This window comes from Protopterus annectens, chromosome 9.part0 (assembly GCF_019279795.1).
Source record: "Protopterus annectens isolate FY-2018-M chromosome 9.part0, PAN1.0, whole genome shotgun sequence".
NCBI lineage: Eukaryota > Metazoa > Chordata > Ceratodontiformes > Protopteridae > Protopterus > Protopterus annectens.
This window is the reverse complement of record NC_056743.1, coordinates 1,790,234,937-1,790,243,018: the sequence shown is the minus strand read 5'-3', so window position 1 is coordinate 1,790,243,018 and position 8,082 is coordinate 1,790,234,937.

The window sequence follows — 8,082 nt, the reverse complement described above, 5'->3', positions numbered from 1 at the left end:
ATGGTTCCAAGAAGGGCACAAGCTTTTATTTTGTCATTAATAAATGTGTTTCAAAATATAAATGGAAGACTGCATTTTTTTTTTTACTATGGCACATTAAATCTTTGAAGACATTCTTGCTTTGAACAAAGGCATATCTAAACAGAAATGATCACATTTGTGGTAAAATTGAAAATGCACATTTAAGTTAGCACAAGCAAATTTATAGGCATTACTCACTGCCACAGAGTTGTAACCACCCCCCATGACCACCAAAAAAAAATTTGCTATATGTGGATTCATGGAAGATAGTAGAATTTTTCAACATATGCCTGATAAAAACAGTTGTAGAATATTTGGTGAAAAGTACTTGTATCAAGACAAACCTTTGTCTATGTAAATTATTACTTGCCCAGTTGTCTTTGTAAAAGAAGAGAAATTGGAGGCTTAATGGACCTAATGTAACAGTTATAATTTACTATGTAGGTGCAGCTTGCAGTACACTACCATTCAAAATTCCAGTGCACAGCACAGGTATTGACCTTCCTTGTTTTAGCAGGACACAGGAAGCACAATCATCTGCTCTCAAACATTTACATCATGTGGTACAGTACTATCTCTAGTTGTATCAGCACCCCCCATGGCATCTTGCTTGAACTTCCAGAATTATAAACTATACTGGTTGTTCCAATTTAATAGTTTTACTCGCATATCAATCAAACTGCAGACAGGAAATGTGTGGAAATGGTTTTGCACTGGGAAAGTGAAGCAGGAAGGAACATACACCCTGAGCTGTCCTTTTACACCAAATCATGACTGACAGAAGTTTCCTAACTTCCACTTTGTCTTTGCAATGAGGTTAAACCTAAACTTTTAAGAGTTCATGGCAGCCGATAATATGGCGCATATAAGAATGTTATGGTTTCCAGTCAGGATACCATACAGTTATCAAAGCCAAAAAAAATTCTGCCATACAGGTTTGTCAAAATTCTAGCAAATCAAAAGAAATTTAAAAAACAAATGTTGAGGCACAGCCTCCCACTTCCTGCATGGGTGCTACCCATATTTTGTTATAACTAGCTCCAAGGTTACAGTACCTTAGGGAAAGTAATGCTGGCTCTGTGTCATAGAAGGATAATGGCTTGACTAGACCTGACTGAGGTTCATTTTGCAGTCTGGGCACTAGAAGAGTCCGCTGGTAGGAGAAGAATGAGTGGGTGATGCTTACTTTCTACTTTTATAGTGGAAGTTGAGGGACAGTGTCAAGGAAAATCTGTAATTATGTATCTCCAGTGGAGACCAGGAGCCCACAGTTGGGGGTGGGGATTGCATTAGGGGATATGTCAATTATGGAAACATGACCCCAGTCTGAATCCATTGCACGTCCACCCCAGGAGCACTTAAGTGACATCCATGTGTGTGGTGGGATGAGCTGGGAAAGCAAAGTAAAAACCCGGATGGTTGTCTGGATGATGGCCTCACTGCAATTTTTGTTGTTTTACTATTTTATTTTTTTACATTTGCTAACCAGGTAAGCCCAGTGGACATGTGTCCCTTTTCAGGAGTGACCTGGGAGCACTGTCTGGTTAAGTGACCTCCTCAAAAAACACAGTAGGCAAGTGGAGGTGGAAGAAATCAAATACTGTACATTTCGTTACAAAAAGCAACTCATTAACAGTTCTCAGTCATAATGTTCTGCGCTAACTGCCAGAACCAATTGAGTTTGAGATTGTGGACATTGAAGCCCACTGAATTACTTCATAATGTATTCACAGGAGCTTTCAAGTGGTTCTTACCCATGAGGGCCATATGGTTAGTAGTAATGGAGGAAGGCAAAAAGGAGCCCTTGGTACTGATGAATAACTCGGGCAGAATCCAATTTCTTATAGTCACAAGAAAATCTGTCACAAACAGCGCATTGTTATAGTGCCCTCCATCTTGTTTTAATAACAGCTTGTAACTTTTAACAGTACATAAGTGTACAACCTCCAGACTTTCAGCATCTCGCACTGAATCAGGGAGATCTTTATACACTGATATTAATAAATTGAACTACTGTTTTAGATTTTCTTTTAAATCTTTTTGCTGGTATGGATATAAAAGTTTTATCTAGAAAGAACTATAATAATGTTTTGAAGCTGAATATGTTTGCCAGGCATTTCAAGTATTACATAACTGGCTACATTTCCCTGGAAATCAAAATTTTGAGTTGAGGATTATGTACAGTGATGTTCAGTGTATCACTTAATTTTTTCACAGGGGTGTCCAGCATTACATACACCACATCAAGTAGATCACAATGAAATTATGACAACTGGCACTGAATGCTGCCAGTTTTACTGCAACATGATGACCTGCTTGGCTGTTGTAACTTACTGGAAGACAGCAAGCTGTAAGTGCATTATACTTGATAGCTGCCGCTATTCAAGTGCAACCAAGGTGTACTTGTCTTTTTAACTACCATTGTTTAGAGTAATTCAGTACGGAAATAGAGGAAAATCAAACCCAGGACTACAAGATGAATCTCATTTGTAACATGTTGATTTAACTCTCCTTCTCACACTTTACTCAAAACTTATGTTAACCTGTCATATAGAGGACTGGACACCAAACAAATGTTTTGATTTTATTGAAATATCAAGTGTACCAACAGTTTATGGCATATATTTCTGTTCACGTCCTGCCCTGTTTATAAGATTTCCAAACATTTCCTTCTTGGGTCTGTTTCATGGTACTGTCAATTTAGGTAGGAGAGAGATGACCAAATCAGTTTATGCATTTCTGTGCATATGACATAGACCTTTATGAAACCGGAGATGCTTAAACTAAGGATAGTGGTGCACATCACAGAATCCCAGTGAATAGTCACGGTAACAGTAAAGAAATCCCTGTGAATGGTAACAATGTTGGCAGGAAAAATGTGCAAGTAGGTTTTTTTTTGTAATCTGGTATCACATTTTCCATTTCTAATGCCAGCTCAGAGGCATGTAGCCAGCCAGTTATCAAAAAGCAGGTGCTTAACAACAATCTTTCTAAACTCATACATATTATCAAGGTAATCCTTTATTTTCTCTTTAGCATTCTGCAATTGCTCCTCTTCTTGTTCTGTGAGATTCCCTCTGTTCTGCAATATTTTTTGTCAGTCCCTCTAAATAATTCTTGTTACTTCTTAACTGTATCTCTGTTTATTCTATTTCTACCTTATTTTTAAACTGCACTTTAATTTATCCCACTCCCTTGCGATATTTTTCGAAGAAATTTCTCTTTCCTAGCAACTACTGAATAATTTCTACTACTTATTCCTTAAATTCCTCTCTTTTTGATGATTGATTGATGGGTGATTTCAACTACCCTCCCATTAACTGGGAAAACTACTTGTGTACCAACACCTTTGCCCAACGGTTCTTGGAATTCATAAATTCCAATGTCCTGGATTAACTAATCCATAGTCCCACCAGGGGCTCCAATATCCTAGACCTGGTCATTACGAACATGGGAAATCAATGCTCCACACCTATGGTCACCCCCTTGTTGGTCAGGTCAGACCATAAGCTAATCACCCTTAACATGCACATCCCACCCCCTAGTAAGGAAACCTCCATAAAAAACTTCTCCAAAGCCAACTTCATGCTACTCAAGTCAGAAGTTACAAACTTCATGACACCCATGCAGACGGGAACTGAAAGTTCGACTGCTGAGTCCTACACTAAGGCACTGTACGAGCACATCCACTCGTGCATGAATTGTGCCATCCCAAATAGAACCAAGATGCTCTCCTCCAAAAAAAGGAAGCCAATCTGGTGGTCCCCTGCCATAAACAAGCTTTACAACAAAAGGAAGAAACTGTTGCAGAAAAGAGGAAAATCTCAGGATGCAAAAAACTCCCTTACCAGCCTCAGTAAGAAGCTGACATCCCTCATAAAGTCCTCCAAAGCTAGTTACAAAAATAAAATTGCCAAAGATTCCAAAGACAACCCCAAGGCATTCTATAACTATGTCAAGAATCTAAATGGCAATGCTCGGATCTGTTCTGAGCTATAACAGAATGGCATTAAATATACTGATCCCAAGGATATTGCCAATATCCTGGCAGATCGATTCAGTGCCAACTTCACCCCCTAAATGGCCCATCTCAGTACTAAAAGATTGCCAAATTCCAGTAATAATGGCCACATATGTAAAAAATGCACTCTCCAAAGCTAAGAATACAGGATCTATGGGAACAGATGACATCCTGGGCTGTGTACTACATGAACTACAAAATGAACTGGCACCTCACCTTAGTGTCATTTTAATCATACCTTCACTTCAGGCTTCATGCCCCGAGTGGCACACAGCTACAGTTATCCCACTCCACAAGAGGGGATCCACCTTGGGTCCCGGGAACTACAGCCCCATCAGTCTGACAAGCCTGACCTGCAAGGCCATGGAACGTATTATCATGGAACTTATAAACAAAGACACTGACAATCTTAAAACACTAGACCCCACCCAATTTGGGTTCGTGAAGGGCCGATCTTGTCTCCTGAACCTGATTGACTTCTTTGAATCAGTCTCCACAGCCGTGGATGAGGGTAAGGCAGTCCCACACAGCCAATCTGTACCTCGCTAAGGCCTTTGACACCATCCCCCACTCTGGAATCATAGATAAACTTACTAAGCTGGGCATTAATCCCTACATCACTCGATGGATTGCCAACTGGCTTACTGACAGAACCCACACTGTACAAGTAGCTGACTCCAAATCCAGCTCCAGACAAGTGATAAGTGGAGTACCTCAGGGTTCAGTTCTGGTACCTCTCTTGTTTGGCATCTACTTCTCTGAAGTACAGGCCAACACTAAGGGACTCTGGCTAACAAAGTTTGCAGATGACTGCAAACTGGGAGCCATTATTGAATCCCCAAATGATGTGGATACTCTACAAAAGAGCCTTATAGAAACAGATGCTTGGTGCCAGAGCCATGGGCTCAAGCTCAATGCCAAGAAATGTATAGATCTGAAGTAGTTACTTCATTTGATCTGCAACCTGTGGGTGTCGGATCCGACAGCTTTCCAAGCTCCAAGATTCGAGCTCCTAGCTCCTCCCCCCTACCCATAATCCCTTACTACCAACCACATTACCTCAGATCGTTTTTTGCCGCGGCTGAAGAAGCTTCCTTGTGAAGAGCTCCTGGCTGGGTGAGATCATTGCTGGTTTTAAACCAACTTTTTCTTCAAAGTTGTCGTTGTGTGTGTGTTAGTTCCCTTTTCTGCTTCTTGTGCTAGTTTTTGGTCCCTTTTCTGTTAAATTAATTACTAGTTTTATCTTCACTCCCCCTCCTAGTGTTTGGGTGTGTGTGTGAATGATGTCAGAAGGGCCTAAGGCCATTTTTTCTAAATGTACTGAGTGTGGCCACAAGCTTTCTCCAGCTGATGGCCACACTCAGTGCGTTTTGTGCCTGGGGGCAGCCCATTTGTCAGAGGCCTGCCAAATCTGCATGGCCTTTAACCCCGGGCGCCGGGATAGGAAGAACAAGCTGATCCTGGCGGGAAAGCTCCCCCAGGAGTCGGCTTCTTCTTCCTCTCCCGTTCGGGCTCCAGCTGCTTCGGCAGCTTTGGCTCCGTCTATCCCCTTAGCTCTACCCGAGACTCAACCTCCCTCATCGGGTTTGAGCTCTGGGGAAACTAGTGCCTCTTCCCTTAGACAGAAGAGGCATAAGGATGGACATAAGTCCCACAAAAGGCGGGCCGAATCTCATCCTTCGGCTCCGCCAACAAAACTACTTAAGTTTCCCTCGAGGGTCTTCGGATCCCCCTCCTCTCGGCGCCGTTCGCCCTGTTTTTCGCCGGAGCCGGAGGAGGAGGAGGATAGGTCTCCCTCGAGATTTTCAAGGCGGCCCTCCCGGCCCGCCTCTACTACTTCATCTAGGTCGACCCGAAGCATCTCCAAAGCGGATATGGATTGGATGATGCGTCGGTTCTTACAGACCCAAATGCAGATGGGGATGCTCTTGCCTCCCCCGCTCTGGGGGGGAGTGCAGCCCCCATATTTGCCCCGATCACTCCTTCTCCGACTCGTTTTTGGGTCTCAGAGTCATCGGATCCAGGCCCTTTCGGACCTGGGGAATTGGCGCTGATAGCGGTGGTCTCTTCGCCGACTATACCTTCGAGCTTGTCGGACCCGAGCTCTCTGGGCCGAGGGCTGAGCGTCGGATCCGAGGGAGTTGCTGTGTCTTCGGCGCTGTTGGCGTCGGAGCACACCTCTGCCTCGGCTCCAACCCCGATCCCTTCCTCGGATCCGAGGAGATTGCTCTCAGAGGCTGGCGAGAGTGGCTCTCCTTTGGCTTTTGAGGTAGTGGAGAGGGTACTGTCGAGGTCCTCCAGATCCCCGACCCGGGCTTCGGATCCACCCGTACCCCCACTGTATGAGGGTCTGTCTTCCATCATCCGTCCATCTGGACAGCCTGCCCAAGCCCTCCAGCTAGTTCCCGTGGAGGAACAACAACCTGTAGATGAGCCCTCTGCGGACAGTCCCACCGAGGAGGACCCTCGGAAACATCGGTGCAAAAGGAGGCACCTGGACTCCCCCGAGTCCATTACCACAGACACAGACTTAGATGATACGGAGGGTTCCCCAAGGTCACCCCCTGAAGATGTCTCCTTTGGAGAAATCATGGAAATGTTGCATATCAGAGGGGGGTGGTCATCCCAAAAGCCCTCCCTTGATGAGTCCGTGTTCCTGGAGGCCTTTGAGGCAGGCCCATCTACCTCCTGGGTGTCCCCTCCGGCCGACCCCCTGGTGGACTTAATTACCACCAGGGCTTGGAAGGAACCCGACACCGTGGAGCCAATCCCGAGGTGCCCCGATAAAGTCCTCAGCCCACCCACAGATAGACTGTCTTGGGCCAAAGGAACCCCCGTTGATGCTATGTTGGTGGCAGCGGCCACCAAGAAAGAACTTGCGCAGGAGAGTTCTTCGGTTCACCCACCGGATAAGGAATCTCGAGCGCTTGACCGGATTGGGAAGCGGATGTTTGCTTCAGCGACCTTTTCCATAAGGGCGCTGAACTATATGGCACATACCATTAGGCTACAGCGAGACTTGATTAAAGAATACGCTGCAGCCCCCCCGGAGTCCATGTCGGTCCCAGACAAAAAGGTTTTTGAGACTCGAATGGCCACTCTAAAATCCATCTCCAATACATCTATGCGGCTTCTCTCCCATGCAACGGAGGGAGCCACTAGAGCTAGTGGAGCCAGGGTCATCTTCGACGTCTCTCCTGGCTCCGTCTGTGTGACTTCACGGACTCCTTCAAGGCGTCCTTCCGAGAGCCCTTTGACGGTTCTGCCTTGTTTGGCAAAACTGTTTGCGACAGCTGGTCCAAAGCGAAAAGGATGGGAAGACGCTGTCTGCCGTCAGTCCGCTTTCTAATCCCCAAAGATCCTTCTCCAGGAATCAGAGGGGACAAAAGAAGCTGTGGTTCCATAAGTCTCAGCAATCCCATCCTGCTGCGGACCACTCATCCTCTAGAGGCAGAGGAGGACAAGGTGGACGCCGGCCCAGAGGCAGAGGGGGGCCATGTAATTTCGGGTCTAGGGAACCTTTCTCGGACAGACCCGCGCAACAGCCCTGAGGGCTTGCCCGACTGTCCCTCTCTGGAGGCAGTCGGGGGGCGATTGTCGGAGCACCTGTCAAACTGGGAGTCCCTTACAACAGATCGATGGGTGCTCCGGATCATATCCAGAGGTTACTCCATTCCATTCATAAACCTTCCCCCCAAACCCAGACGTCTCCCCGATGTCCCACCCGATCAGAGGGAAGCAACGGCTTTGGAGATTTCAAAGCTGCTAAGAAAAAGAGCCATCCAGTCCATCCCCCCCAGATCAGCCCGGATTGGGTTATTACTCCAGGTTCTTTTTGGTGCCAAAGAAAACGGGGGACCTCAGACCCATCTTAGACCTTTCCGCCCTGAACCTGTTCATACCCAAGGAAAAGTTCCAGATGGTCACTCTCCAATCAATTCTCCCCCTGCTGTGGGAGAACGACTGGATGTGCTTGCTAGACCTCAAGGATGCTTATTACCACATATTAATGGACAGACGATCCAGGAGGTTCCTCCGCT